Raw genomic sequence first — 16,538 nt, 5'->3', positions numbered from 1 at the left:
GCTGCTCTAGAAAGTGTTCTGACCTTGACAGTGGGGTGGTTTCCACTGTACCCCTCAATATCCAGACTACCTCCTGCACATCCTGAGGCAAGGACCTAATCAAGGGTATGCTGAGCCGTGTGCATTGGACCAGTGCCAACTGAAAAATCTCCCTGGTTGTTATGGTGAGCACGAGTTCTCAAGCCGGTCCTGTTAAGGCTTGGCATGGATGCCGAAGTCTCCAGAATTAAATTCCGAGGGTGGCCAAAACTACATCTGAGATCAGCTCAGACCAATCTTTGGTCTGGCTCATTGGCCAGACAAAATGTGAAGGTGCTCATAGCTCACTGCAGGGCTGATGGGTTTCCCAGGGAGTGGACTAGAGCTTCTGCGTGTTCATGGTTACACTTGTTCTGCTCTTTGCAGGTGCCCCAGCCTGGCCTGATCATCTCCATGCAATCCAGTTAGGTCTCAGCAATGCATGCCGGGCCAACTCCATCATCCATGATCATACTATATGAAGGTGTGAAATTCTTAAAGGATGGAGTACCAGAGTGCCCCTCCCAGCTCGGTGCAGGCTTGATGATGCCAGGAGCCATGATCCTGCCCCATACATCATGTGTGCCCCATCTGTTATGCCCCATACATCATGAATGTTATGGCTATACCCCCTCCCCGCATTTTATTTGTTCTTCATGCTTCAAGAAGGCACAGAAGTATGAGAGAAACCTGGGCCCAGGATGCCCTGCTTCATTGCTGATATCTCTACTCTGGGATTGGAGATAGTGTGGCAGGCCAGGGGCTGTGGGACTCACTCATGCAGAGAAAAAGTGGCCACTCTCCTTGGCATAGGTGAGACCTCCGCCTCCCCTCGCTTTCAGTAGTCTCATATAGCAGTGAGGATGAGAGTTTGGTGGCAGTAGCAGAGAGGGTTCCTCAGAGGGGCTCCTCCAGGCAGGGGTTTCAAACCTAAGCACTGCCCCCTAGAGGAACCCCAAGGCAGGCCAGGAGGGTGCCTTTCTGGCCAGAGCTTCTGCACCCATGAGGTTTTATTAATTTAGCAAAAATAATTATGAAAATACTTTTGTGGTGAGCTTATCCTGGCAAATTTCTTATGCTCAAGCAGTACAGGAATATAGCGAAAGGTCAGTGTGTGCTACCTGAGTGCTCACTGCAAGTCATGTTTGCTGACTACGCGTCTAGGCAAATAATTTATATCATTATTCAATACAGCATAGTACAAGATCTCGAGGCTGGCAGAAGTATTATCAATTTATTAAGAATGTCAAAACCTGACTTCTGGATCTGAGGCACAAGTCACAATAAAACCTTTTACTGCAGTAAATCCAGGAATTAGCTGTAAGCCTTTGTAGTCTCAATAAAGATTCACCGTTCACAGAGTGCCACATAGTTCCTTGACAATACTCAGCCCTTGAGCAGCAGAACAGAATACCCAACCCAATATTCTGGGTTCAGCATGCAGAATATTATTAGGATTATTACATTGCATGTATATTCCACTCTTTCATCTTGTAAGGAACCCAAGGTGGCTTACATAGCTCCATTTTATCCTTGCAACAACAGCCCTTTGAATACATCTTTGTGTTCATAGTTCCAGTGAAATCAGGAAACTCTCTGCATTGCTTCTTGTAAGGTCCAGCACTGCTTGCTCTGCCACTTAAGATCAGTATCAGGCATTCCACTCTGGCAGGGGAAACTGACTCTCAGGGGGTTGCTGTGCTTCACAGAATTACCTGCTTCCTGCTCCTTGGTTCAAACACCATCTAAGGATCAAAGTTTGTTTAAGGGCATGTTCTGAAAACCAGATTGTAGAGGTGGCCTGCCATTTGGAGAAGGATAGGTTCATAAGAAAGGGGAGTCCTCTTTTTTTTGGGCAGAGGCAGGGAAGGAAATTGTTCACTTCCCATTCCATCACCCCATGACTTGGGAGGCAACCCAACTGTTGCCAGACCAGTCTAGTTTCTTTCATGATGAAGCATGAAAGGTGGTGTGATGGTGGCATTGGAAGAATGGATGACTCCTAGTACCATTATTGGCACACGAGGTTGGTTTGGATCGCCTGCTTAAGATACAGAAAAAAGAGGGAATTTTACAGGGAAGATTGATGAATAAATAATATTATGTATTATAATTAAACACTGATGTAATAAAATGCAGTGACTGAAACCTAGAACAAAAGAAGGATTAATCAAAATGATGGAGGTAAATTCATTATTTCCTCCTGTCCAAGAATTCAAAAGGGGACAAGAAAAAGTAAGCATACTGAATTGCCTGGTGACAAAGCAAAGCCAGAAACAAAGAAAGGGTCTGCATGGGACAAATAAAATAACTCACATATGCACAACCCCCCACTGCCCCAGCACAACAGGAACTAAATTATAAGCATTTAATTCCTTTTTTCTAAGTAGGGGAGGGGCAAATGGATTCAGTACTTAATTCTGTACAAGGATACACAGAAACAGCAATACAGAACAACATAGAAATCAAAGAGGATCTCCAAAGCAGAGGGTGGAGATTGCAGGAAACAAAAAACAGAGGGAAAAGACTAAATTTAATTAGGAAGAATGGGAAAAAATCTTGAAGGCAAGTGATGCCCAGCAAAACCGAATACAGAAGAACCTGTTGTTTCACTTCCTCCTTCAAGTTGCTACTTTGTACAACCAAGAGAAAATAGAAGATAACAATTATTTTATGTAACACTCAATAGAATTCAGTCTGTTCCCCAAAACACAGTAATTAGATCTTGTAAAATGTTCCCTAGGGTTAGAAGATGGACATGTCAATAACTTGATACTGCTTCTTTGTGCCGCCCCCTCCCCATTCATTGTTTTATAGAAACAAAATGAAAAAGCTCTATTAGTGAGAAATAAACTTTGCTTGTCGCTCACAGTTTGTCTCTCGTGTTCTGGTAGCTTTGGAAGACAGCCTGCTTTGTCTTGAGAAGCTCCTGAACCAGCCCAAAGCAGCTTCAGTCTGCTTGGACTTTGGGATTTGCCCAAATCTGACATCTTTTAACGTCAGACATGGTTGCAGTGTTTGGCTCAGTGTAAAGCTTGTGGCTCACCTGTTAACTGCAGGCCCCTCAGAAGTGGGAGGGTGGGTAGTTTGCTCAGGAGAGAATGGGAACTGTGCCATCATTCGCCATTTTGTTCAGGCTCCCCTAGCTCTTGCGAAGGAAGCATGCTGAAGAAAAGGAGGCTCTGAGCTGTCATCCCTCTTCCAAGTGCTTTTACTGCAACTGTGGGGGTACTGAGGAACAACACTGGCAGCAGGTGAGCCTTTAAAGTATTACATTTAGGGAATGATCACCATGCTCCCATTTGTCCCCAAATAGGACAGGTCTTTTAAAGTGTTTTCACACTGAAAGCAGCACTTACTAACCATACAATTGTGTGAATAGCTTGATTCTGTGCAGTACTTGGCGAACCGAAGACCACTGAAATCCATGGACTTTGATGTGCCTAACTTTGCACAGAATCAGTCTATAAGCTCCACAATGCAACATTAACTTACCCCAGGAATTTCTGACCTGCTGCTAGAGAAGTGGGAAATGGCTATTTGGAAGATTACAATAAGTTAAACTAGTTCGATCCCATTGTATACAAATAAGGAAGTGCTGGAATGGCCATGATTCTAATAGGAAACCCATCATGCATTGCAAAACACTCAAACTAGGGTACCTGTGAAACAACTGAAAAAATCATTTCCCATAATTAAAAGCCATGGCTCTTTCCCCATCTGATTTGTACATTGATTATGAAATTTAAAATCACTGTAAAAAGCAAGGGGTGCAGTGGCGCAGTGGGTTAAACTGCTGGGCTGGTTGATCAAAAGGTTGACAGTTTGAATCCACAGATGGGTTGAATTCCCGTACTCTGTCCCAGCTCCTGCCAACCTTGCAAGCATACAAATACAGGTTGATAAAAAGGTACCACTTAGGTGGGAAGGTAACAGCATTCCGTGCGCCTCGGTGTTTAGTCATGCCAGCCACATGACCACAGAGACTGTCTGCGGACAAACGCCAGCTCCCCCGGCTAGGAAACGGAGATGAGCACTGCCCCTAGAATCAGACATAACTGGACTTTAATGTCATGGGGAAACCTTTACCTTTAAAAAGCAAGTCTTGAATGGAAACACTAGTTAAATACAGTGGCTCCCCCAGTTTCATCTATTTAGAGCATGTCTATAGTGCTGACAACTTGTCAACAATTCGTGGATTGAGAAGAATGCTATATACAATTAGAGGTTTACTTGACTGTGATCAGCAGCTGTCTGGAAAGTAAATTGCCGTGATCCAAAATACAAAACATAAGAATAAATTTGTTTCTGATTGTATCATCTTAGGTACTTAAAAAGAACATATGTAGCAACCATCTAGTTCTGTTGCTGAATATGAAATGGATGAATTGGTTCCAATCTGAAGGCCTACTATTCTACTATTTATAGGGCTGCAGTTGTGGCCCTCTGTTAAGGATGGGTAGGTGAATTGCATTCCACCATTATAAGCAGAAATTTGGTGAGGGAGCAGTAAGTGATATGGCTTATAATTGGAAAACAGTCTAACAGACTGAGCTGAAGCTTCATTCTGAAGGAGGGGTAGGTTGGAGGATGGTCCATGTTGATTTTGTGGGAGAAACACTGAGAATGGCTTATGTGCAGGAGATTACAGTTTGACAAGTTATTTTCACATTTGGATAGCTGTTGCCAATTTTATTTCCATAGACTTTGCTGGAAGGTTTCTTGCTAATTTCTTCATCTGTACTATGTCTTTTGGGAAACAACTTTGTGGTAGGTTGAGGGCAATGTCTAGAATACAATTTACCTTAGTACTATATATAGATGTGTTTGTAATACTGCTGTACTGCTTAAATAAAGGAGATGCTTTACCTATTCAAGTAAAAGGGGTTCCACCCTGCAAAATGGTAATGGGGGAAGGTCGTTTTAACCTTTATATTAAAGTTGAAACACTTTCCAAATATTATGAAATCTTTAGCAGTCAAAGAGAAGTGACAACTTGTGACAGTTTGAGTCACACTGAAGACAGTTTGAGGGGGAAAGAGAAGTATAAAAAGTAAAAGAAAACCCTCACTCAAAATGTCTTTGATTGGCATCTTTCTTTGTGTACTATTTCTGAAGGAAAAATAGAGTATTTAATTAAAAATTAATTGATGACTTCCTGTTTGTAGTCTGTTGTAATTGTTGGAATGCTATTTCTTTTTAAAAATTCATTTTCTTTTTTTTTCTTAATACAATTTTTAACATGTAACAAGAGTCTGTGGGAGCCTCAAAATGATGTGCAGCCATGGTTGGTGTCTTTTTGGTGTGCTTCCTGGCAGCTGTTTAGTACTTTGCCGCTGGTGGAGACAAACCTACTTTGTGGGGTGGGGGGCAGCAGGGCACCATCACAGCCTCACCTGTCTGACTCCCTGCCCCTGGCCCAAGTGTGCCTAGTTGCTGCTTCAGCACAACCCATGGCGGTGCTGAAGCGGCCATTCAGGTGAATGCAGAAGGAATTGGGCCTTGTGCCGGGCCTGCATGCTTCTCTAGCCACCCAAGGAGCAGCCGGGCTGCTTGGACGTGGAGAGTCACTCACACCTAGCACTGAGGGAGCACCTTTCTCCATACGTCCCAGCCCATTGACTGCGGTCTTCACCCAAAACCCTCCTCCATCTTGCAAGGGGGAGGGCTATACTTTTCAAGTGTAGCATTTCAACACTGGGACTTGATTCCATTGGAGGTCTGGTTAGCACATACTGTTTTGACCTTCAGACAGCAACTATAGGCATATTTGTTCCACAGTTATTTTAACAGGTGAATTCTTGATTTTCAACATTGGTTTTTTACATGTTTATGTTGTTATATGCTCTGCCAATGTTTTTAAAATGCTGGATGTTGATGTAAACTAAATGTTAATGGTTTGTGCTTTATTTTTGGAGTTTCTGTTTATTATTTCTATTCTGTATATTTAGTTTTATTTAATTTTGATAGATAACTTTTACTGATATTGGTCTTTTGTAACTGAGTTGGCATGTTGTGAATTGCATTGTTTTTATGACATGTATGGATTTTAATATAATGCAGTGGCGCAGTGGGTTAAACCACTGAGCTGCTGGGCTGGTTGATTGAAAGGTCGACAGTTCGAATCCACAGATGGGTTGAATTCCCATACTCTGTCCCAGCTCCTGCCAACCTTGCAGTTCAAAAGCATACAAATGCAGGTAGATAAAAAGGTACCACTTTGGTGGGAAGGTAACAGCGTTCCGTGCACCTCGGTGTTTAGTCATGTTGGCCATATGACCATGGAAACTGTCTGCGGACAAACGCTGGCTCCCTCAGCTAGGAAATAGAGATGAGCACCACCCCCAAGAGTCAGACATGACTGGACTTTAATGTCATGGGGAAACTTTACTTTATCTTTCAAGCCACCCAGAGAGCCTATGGCTAGTGGGGCGGCATATAAATTGGATAAATAAAATAGCAAAGAGAACAGGCCCCTTCCTTTCCCCATCCTCCTCCCAGGTAGCCCTGTCAGCACACCAATTTTTCTGGGTGAGCAGAGGAGGAAGGCCTCCTCCCTTCTTCAGGCACATGGGGCAGGTGGCTGGACTGCTAGAGGTGGGGAGATCCAGTGAAGGACGTAGGCCTTCCCCACGTTCCTGGATCCATCTTGGCAGTGCTGAAGCAGTGATTGGGGTGGCTGAGGAAAGGGCACAGACCTTACACAAAGCCTGGTCCCTTTTGGGGTCACATGGACGGCAACCAACTGTCTGGGAGAGGGGGGACAGGGAAGAGAGTGAGCCTCTTCCTCTTTCCCATCCCCTCTCCCAAGCAATCCTGTCACCACAGTCATCTCCTCAGATGGGAGCGGATGGAGAAAGGAAGGAAGACGGTGGCCTGGCACAGGCCTCCTCCTTTTCCTGGCCACATGGTCACCAGACTGCCCGAGGGGAGGAGGGAGCAAGCCAAAAACCACCAGACCTGGTCACCAGGGAGTACTCAACTTGACAGACCCGGTAGCTATTTCTGTACTGCTGTAAAGTTTGGGGTACGCCTGATTTTTTGATGTTTTTCCTTCTAGCTCCAGTGTTAATGGTAATTGCCCATGGCCCAAATGTAACTGGTAATCACCTCTGTCCCCCAGTCATTGTGACCAAAAGAGACTATATTATAAGTCCTACAGCCATCCGGAGGAGGAAGATTGCCAATGGAATGGCGGGTAGGGAGGGAAGTATTATTCCTCCCCTCCCCATCCAAGGAGGCTTTCTCTGTAAAATCAGATCTATCTCAAAATGGGGATGCCATTTTCTGGGCCTAACCTCCATCTAACCATATAATTTTTAAAAGAGAGCCATATGACTTTTAAAAGAGAACTTTCATATATAATTTGGATTGTTCACTTCAAGTGCAAATAACTCCATCATCAGCAATGTCTGAACTTAAAAAAATAATAAAAAACCCCACAATCCAGCCATTATATTTTGTAGATTAGAGTGTAAATTATCAAGCTCTAGGCCTGGGAATTAGCTAACAGCTGGGAGGATATGGATTTTCTCACACTGCAGTCATAAATACATTTCCTCAGAAGTAATTCCCCTTGATTCCAAAAGCATTTGTTATGGAGCTATGCCCACACACTTTTTTGCCAGAGCAATTGTGCTTTATTTATATTTTCCTCTTATTCTCATATTCTTCAGGGGTTCTGAGGAAGATGTTTATGCACACAGCCAATGAAACTGTGGTTATGGCCAGAGCTCTGCATATAAGTAACTGGATTGCCCCATTGCCACACACCAGATTTTTAAAAAGGCTACATTCATTTTGTCTCTGTAGAGGAGGAATGATAGAACTAAACCTCACATGCTAGTAGAAGTCATGGATGTGTAGATCCCTGAAACCTCTGTCCCTTGGCACTCTTGCTCCCTTCCAGTCATTGATTACCTCAAGCCTTGGATGATTTCTTGCACACCCCGGCCTCACCCCAGCTTTTCTAGTTAGTAATAGTTGAATTCTGATTGCATTTCAGGTGCAATTAAATAGTTTTAACAAACCATCATGCTGTCATAAAGTTTCTTTGCATCTCTCTGCCTTCTGTTTCCTCTGCTGCCTTATATATATTGTAAGCTTTTAAGTTCCCATTAAGGAAAAAGATGGGTCTTTTAAATCGTGGTCTGTTTGTGACTGAATGAAACAGCATTCATTGTTGTTTGTTAAATGTTCTCACAGATGGACTGGATATTGGCAGGGTTTCTTTGTAACACACTTATTGAACTGAATAGTATATGAGGAAGCAAACAGAATTGTATGAGTTTAATGATCCCCCTCCCTTCCAAAAGGACACTGTAGTATATGAAATCATTGCCTTTAGGATTTATTATTGCTCAGGTCTTTAGTATACCCTGATTGCAAGTCAGACATATTATTATATCATTACAGTAATGAAATGTCCTGTAATAATCTACAATATGCTTCTTAAGCAAATATAGGACCAGGACAAAATGGGGCATCTTTGCTGGTCCCATGCATTCCATTCTCCCCATTTGGATTTGGCCTGAAAGGCCAATAAAAAGAGTTAAGAATGGCCAAGGAAGCTTTCTGTGTGCTGCCTTTGAGAAATGTGGGCAATAGTGTTACCACACATGGCAAAGCCTTCTTGGTGGTAGCTCCCTAACAAATTCATTTCCAGTAAAGATTGGTTGTCCCCATTGTCAGTTAAAGACGTGTTTATCTGTATATACCTTTGGGAGTACTAGAAAGTACTCTAGTTATTTTAGTGATGGTTATGCTGTATTTTATTGTGTATTTGTAATTTTAGAGGTATGAATTTAACAGTGGTCATGCATTTTATATGAATTGTTCATTGTCTTGACCTTGTCACAAGGAGTGGGACATAAATACAGATTGTCATAAGCTGTGCTTCTCCCTCCCAGCTGTAATAGTCTCACCAGCACTTCTCTGCCAAACATCTGTATTTTGCATGCAAATCTCTGAGCATACACAGAGTGAAATGTTGAACCCACTCTGGAATTCTTCACCCACAGCTTTCCTTATGAATCCTTCTGCATCTGTCCTGTGGGGAGGAGTGTTGTGGAACTGGGCATGCCTGCACGCCCCCCTCAGGGACCCCAATCAGGCCACCCTACGACTGTGACGACGGACAGCTGGGTCCAACCTTCTTAGGAGGAGGGAGTTCCTCATCCAATAGTCTTCCCATCTTGAAATCTCCCCCCCCCCCCCCGGACATTGTTGCTCTTCCCTGTTCCCATGGATGGGTTTATTGGTCCCCTTGGCTGCCCCTGCACTAATCTCCCCCATAGTAGGCACAGGTGGTTGCACAGGGCCTCGGACTACAGCTGGAACTGGGTCCATTTCAACAATCATCTCGTTAGCAGATTCTGAGCTGTCATTCCCACCAGAAAAGGCAGCCTCCCTTGCACATGTCCCGTCTCGGATTCTGAGCTGTCAGTCCCGCCAAAACAGTTACCCTCTCATGCACGCCCCTGAGATTTGCCAGAATAGGTGCATATGACATTGATAAATGAATACTATTTTATATTTTTTATTATTTTATATGGCATAATATATATAGGTATGTATATATGTTAATATGAACCGCTTAGGGATTTTTAATATTCAGTGGTCACAAAGCTTCTGAAGGACAGAGTTAATCTACCTCATGTCAGACCTAACTGCAAAACTCCTGAAAACTGGAGGTGCCCCGTGTTCAGTGATGATGCTGTGCTGTCTTGGAAAATCATGCTTGTTTGCACCTCAGCTTCACTGCATCCATACTGCAATAGTCAGTGAGGTAGTTATTGGAGCATGGGCCACTGTTACAAGATTATTGCAGCGTAGATGGCCACTGGTGGCAAATCAGCCATGACTGTTTATATCGGGCTAGGCAACACCCTTTCGCCATCCTGCATGGAGCCCCAGCTGCCCTTTGCACATGAGAAGAAATAGTACCGTGTTTGAAAGGAAAAACAGCATTTGTGGCTCTATGAAGCCCCTCAAAGGTCAAATATACTTGCAAACACTGTATTGCTACTGATGCTATTTTGTGACCTTTTCTGTGTGTGTGTGTGTGTGTGTGTGTGCGTGTGTGTGTAGGGTCACCTGACACATTCCCCCCCCCCCCCCCCGAGGCTCATAGAGCTTGTAAGCACTCTTCCTCACTAAGGCCACCTGGGCCTCCAGTGGCAAGCTTTGACTCAAGGATTCCTCCATGCAGACAATGTATGTGCTCCATCAGGAGGAGTGCGACTTCATCCAGAACAGGCTGCCTGCCTAATTGCTGACCCACAAAGCCTCCATCTCATCAGGATTTACCTTCTGTTTATTATCCTCATCTAGCCCACCACTGCCTCCAGGCTCATGCAAAGCCGCTCTTTAGTCAGATGAAAGAGAAAGATTGGTCTGGGTGCTGTCTGCATATTGATGATGCCCTCTCCTCAGTTTCACGTGGGTGTTAAATAACACGTGAGACAAGGCTGACCCCACGTCCTAAAGGCCCTATGGTCAAATAGGGATCTCCCCATCTCACTCTGGTAGCAACCCGGAGTGGGGAACAGAACTGTTGTAATGCAGCAACTCCTACTACCAACTCACTGAATCATTCTAGGAACATATTATGGTACTGCAAGCTGCAGCGCAGTCAAGGAGGATCAGTAGGGCAGGATGCCTTCTTTCTCTGTCATTAAGAAAGTTGTCCACCAGGGCAACCAAGGCTGTTTCTGTAGTATGTATTGTGGGTGAACCCTCCAGGGGGCTTCTGCTCCTCGTTTTATATCAGTGCAGAGCAAAGCAAGGAGGCACCTTCCTACTTGAAGCAGTGAAGATGCTATTACAGTGCAATACCCAGGAGTTATCAGTGGGATGCCCTGATATAACAGTGGGGACAGGAATGGGATTCATGGATGCTGTTGCTGTCATATTGTAACTGCATCGATAGATACTCAACAGACCAAAACCTACAGTTTACCAAAAACTGCTACAACCAAGCTCTAAACTGCAGGGAAATTGCGAGCTTGCTTACTAAATACAAAATGCACTGCAAAATAAGTTTTTTTTTAAAGTTCCATGTTGAAGGAAGAATGGCATCATGGCTTCCTTTCTTGTTAAAAAGGGTAGCCACTGTACCATCCTCCCCCATATCAATGGCATTGCAGCCTGTTGTGGAGAAGGGGATACACATGAGAGTATTTTGGCCTTGAGCACCTAAGGAAGAACAACTGTCCTGCCCCATGTTATTCCTTTAACACCATATATTGGACATTCAATAAATGGAAAACCTCTGCCATATATTAAGAACTAATATTGGAGTCTGCAGAACTTCTTGATTAGGTATTCAAGACACATTAGAAGCTTGCTCATTTGGTTTAAAGTGCTGCACCTGTTTTAGAGTTCCTTGGTGGTTAGCATACATTCAGTCCTAATTTTGGAAAAGAGGATGCCAAAGGGTTGTGCTGGTGAGCAATGATGGAACTTCAGGCCAGCACATCTGGAGCACATCAGTCGGAGAAGGCTGCTCTAATAAGTGAGAGAAGGAGATAGCCCTTGTTGTATAGCAACAGCTTCTGCACCTGCACACTCCCCTTTCCATATCATATTCCATATCCTGTCCCCATTGCTTATCTTCTTTGGGAGAAAGAGAATTTTACGTGCACTGTCTGCCTCCTTAGGGGAGGATATGGCAAGGCTTGTGTATTTCAGCTCACAAATCCTCTGCTTTTTGGTGCTCATTTGAAAGCTATATAACCTTAATCATTTTTTGGTTGAACCATAGGCTTTTGGTGAATTGAATGCCATGGCTTTGTGTAATGGACACACTGATACACAGTTGACAACTTAGCCAGTGGCAGCCAGGCCACTGTATCATGTCTGCATCTAACATACACTCATGAACAGTTCCAACCCATTTTAAAATTAAGAAATGAGTCCCAGAAGTTATGCTCTTTCTGACTTGCAGCATGACGGTAGTCATTTGAACTTTATTGCAGCAAGTGCCAGAAGGAGATGCAAGTTTTTAAAGAGTACCTCTCAAGAAGGAGCTGAATCTGTGTTTGGAGACTCTTTGAACAACTGTTCTATTCGAGTGATGAAATCCTGGTTAATCTCCTCTGTTCTGTGGCATGTTTTATCCTTACAATAATACTGTAAGGCATGCTAGGCTGCAAGTCTACGAAATGCCCAAAGTCAGTAGTGAGATTTTTCTCCTCTACATCTTCAAAGGAATCTAAACCAAATGTTCGCTTTATGGCATGTTCTGCCTTAATCTTCACAACATTTTATGCTCACAACAGACCACTGAGATAGGTGAGTTTACAAGTTGCTTTTGGTAGAGGGAGGTATGGTTTTTTTAGGTTTTTAGGTTTTTTTTTAACTTTTTAAAAACTGCTTTTTCTCCCTCACACTTTCATCGGTTGTCCTGACAATTTTCAGGTATGTAAAACCCACACTTTTTTGGGTGCATCTGTACATTTCAGAAAGATTTGTCAAGCCATTTTGGTTTTATGAAGGTTAGAATAATCCCATCACCTTTTATAAGGACAGAAAGCTCATTTTAATGAACATCTTAGTTACACTGCCACAGGTTATAATCTAACCATGTTCCTCATTCCTTTTAGCTGAATCCTTCCGGCAGATGTCAAGTTCTGTTTGATGGACCTTTTGGTGGGGGGTTTGAATCTGCTGTGAAATCAGGGCATGAAGAGAGTCCTCCTCATTTCATTTTATCCTGTCTTGTAGCCAAAGTTCCCTGGTATCTCAGTAGAGTCAGCTCAGTAGAATCAACCTTTCTTAGCACATTTAGCCTCCACCAGCACCATTCTGCCAAACAGAACGTAATAGTCTCTTTCCCCTTCTCAGCCACTGTGAGCTGAGGCAAGTGGCAGGCTCCTCACCTCTGCCAGGTGTGCAGAGGGAGAAAGAGTGATACGCAGCATGCCAGGTCTTGTGGTTAGTCCCACAGATTGTCATTACACGGAAAAAAGCTTATTTTGCAGTCTGAATGAAATGGAAGTTTCATACCAATTCTAATACAAGAAGAGGAGAAAGGTTTCATTGTTTTAACTTTCTGGTCTCCTTGGGAAGTATGACTACAGAACAGTCACTAACATGTGAGGTGGTCAGACTGCATTTTTTAAAATGGGATCCCAGAGAGAGTATTTAAATCCCTTTGATAATACAGCATCGAACTATTTATTTATTTATTAACATTTCTATCGCAACAAAGCCTTGGGGTGGCTCAAAACAAAAGCAAAAACATACAAAATCATACAAAAATTATACACTAAAAATATTAAAACCTGGTGCATCTCGGCTTAAATTTTTAAAAAAATCCTACATAATAAATTAACACGTAAAATAAGTTTTAAATAAAAAGGTCTTAGCCTGGCGCTGAAAAACAAATAACGATGGCACCAGGCAGACCTCTCCAGGGAGCGCATTCCATAGGTGGGGCGTCACCTCAGAGAAGGCCCTCCTCCAGGTACTCTCCCTCCTAATATCATTCACAGAGGGTTCCCGGAGAAGGGCATCTGTTGCTGATCTCAAGGGGTGGGAGGGCATATATGGAACTAGCCCATATATATTGAACAAATTGAACAGAATTTTTCACTTCATGTGATATCCCAACAGAATGATATAGGGGGGTCAAGCTGCTTGCTTTGTAGTTTGATATAACACAGAAAAGCCGTGCTCCAAAACTTTTGCTGAAGATGTGGTTCAACTACAGTATGCAGAGAAATTTAGAATTCAGTATTCTAACTAGCAGAAGAGCTTTTGGAGAGGGAGCTGCAACCCACTGTATCTTATGAATGGCTCTGTGCTAGCAGAGGTGAAACTGTTCCAAAATTCCTCCTGACATCCACTCTAATCTTTAAGGCTGCCATGGAAATTGCTGCTTCCATGGAAGCGGCCACCCTTGAGTCACAGGAATTTCAAGGTGTGGACAGGAATGAAACCCCTACTCACATAATTCTACTAGTCAAAGAAGCGAAATAGAAATGGAAATGCAGTTTCTCTGGTAAGGCAGGACAGAAGAGATTGTACTGCTAACTCCGGAATATGAATTGCTGGCAAATTGGAAAAGGGGACATAATAGGAACTGTGTGTACTTCTGCCCAAAGAATAGAAGGAAAGGTGATAAAAAAGAAAGCATCAGGGAGGCCATCATGGAGAACAGCTGAAGTGCCAGATGATTGGAGGGGGACGAGTGTTGTCCCTGTCTTTAAAAAGGGGCAGAAAGGAAGATCCTGGGAATTATAAACTAATCTAATATCAAACTCTGGGAAAATTCTGGAGCAAATATAAAGAACTCATTCTATAAGCATCTTGAAGACAATGGATAATTACTGGAACCCAGGATTTATCAAGAATAAATCCTGCTAGACTAATCCAATCTCATTTTTTGATCTGACTGTGGATTGTGGAAATGCTGTGGACATAATATATCTTGATTTCAGCAGAACCTTTGACAAAGTGCCCCATGACATTCTGATCAGCAAACCGGCTAAATGTGGGCTTAATGGAACAACTATCAGGTGGATCCATCATCGGCTACAGACTCAGAGTGTGCTTCTTAATAGCACTTTCAAGATAAATCTGTCCAGTCTCCAGTATTCAGTTGTTGGGCAAAGTGTTGCAGTTGTGGTAATTTGTGGGAAAGTGTGCATGAACAGTGCAGAAAAGAAAGAAATTCAGTGCCATATATACAGCACCTTGGTAAGTGTGTGTTAAGGGCATGGCATGGCCCTTGACAGCTGCAATTTCCCAACATTTGAAACATGAAGAGAACATGGAAAGTCCCTAACAGAACAAGTTAAACTGAAAAGGTTTTTTTTTTTTTTTCAGTTGAATTATAGTGATTAGATTCTGGTTTACTTTTACATTAAATTCTTATGTGGAATTGTGCATTGTCTATGCATGTCATAAGAGGCTAAGATTACCCACCCTACATAGCCTGAGCTTTGGTCTTCTTTGCACAAATTCACCCTTGGCCAGAGTTACCTTACTAAAATGAAATATATATTTGAGAATTTATCAGACCTTGGCCTCTCATTTCTCTCACTGGTTGTAAGACATCTTCACCACACTGCTGAAGAGGTTTATTTGTTTATTTGATTTGTACCCCCCTCTTTTATTGAGAACAATGGCATTCAGGGCTGTTTTTCATGGTAGAACACAATAATAACATAATAGAAACAGCATCCAGGCCAGCAATACTCACTTGCATGTCAAAGAACAACTTACCGTATTTTTCGCTCTGTAAGATACACCTGACCATAAGATGCACCTAGTTTTTAGAGGAGCGATCCATGGAAAGCTTCCTGATAATCACAGGCACATTCCCCATCACTACCCCACGGGCTTCATTAAAAGACAGGTTGCCATTTGAAAACACACACCGACCTGTGATTAACAGCTCTCACCTGCGCCGGAGGAGGGGGGCGGAGCAGGGCGCTCTGAGCACATGCTGGCCAGGTGTGGTGCAGCTGGGCCGGCAGCGTGCTGGCGGTGGTCTTCCGGGCGGTGCAGTGGCAGGTCTTCCTGGGCGGTGGGGGTGAGCAGTCCGTCTCTCCGTGCGGCCGGCGGGTTAAAGCCCGCAGCTCCTCCTCCTCTGCACCGCTCCCCCTGAGCGGCAGAGCTCTCACCTGCGCTGGAGGAGGGGGGTGGAGCAGGGTGTGCTGAGCGCGTGCCGGTCAGGTGTGGTGCAGCTGGGCTGGCAGCGTGCCGGCGGTGGTCTTCCGGGCGGCGCGGCAGCGGCAGGTCTTCCCGGGCGGTGGGGGTGAGCAGTCCGTCTCTCTGTGCGGCCGGCGGGTTAAAGCCTGCAGCTCCTCCTCCTCTGCACCGCTCCCCCTGAGCGGCACAGCTCTCACCTGTGCCGGGGGGGGGGGCAGAGCAGCGTGTGCCGAGCACATGCCGGCCAGGTGGTGCCATGTGGTGCAGGCGGGCCGGCAGCGTCCCGAGCGTCGGGCACACACACATTCGCTGTATAAGACGCACAGACATTTCCCCTTACTTTTGAGGGGGGAAAAGTGCGTCTTATAGAGCGAAAAATACAGTAAATAAAAAGGGTCTTTGGCTGCCAAAAGAACAGCAGAGAGGGAGCAAACCAATTCCCAAATCAGTAGGGAATGCCAAACCTGGGAGCAGCCATTGAGAAGGACCTGTTTCACATTCTCACCAAATGTGGCTCTGAAGGTAGAGATCTTGAAAGAAGGGCCTCTCCTGAAGATCTTAAGACCTGGGCAGGCTCATATGGGAGAAGGCAGTCTTTTAGATAGCCTGTCAGGTTGATACAAGGATCATTCTTAGTATGGTCTGTCTTTCCCCAGAACAGCTGTGCACTTTTTACCAGTTTATGCTAGTTGTGTACTAATACATGGTGTTGTTTCAGCTATGGAGGTGTGTGGGATGCACAATAAGCTACACGTAGTATAAAATGCAATTACCCCTTTAATGATTATGCACTTTTTCATAAAGGCACCAAATTTACATGATTGTATAGAATCATATACAGGGCTGCATCCAGATTTAGT

Source organism: Varanus komodoensis, unplaced genomic scaffold (assembly GCF_004798865.1).
Source record: "Varanus komodoensis strain SLA01 unplaced genomic scaffold, ASM479886v1 scaffold60, whole genome shotgun sequence".
Lineage (NCBI taxonomy): Eukaryota > Metazoa > Chordata > Lepidosauria > Squamata > Varanidae > Varanus > Varanus komodoensis.
The sequence above is the reverse complement of the archived record's forward strand: the minus strand, read 5'-3'. Positions refer to the sequence as shown.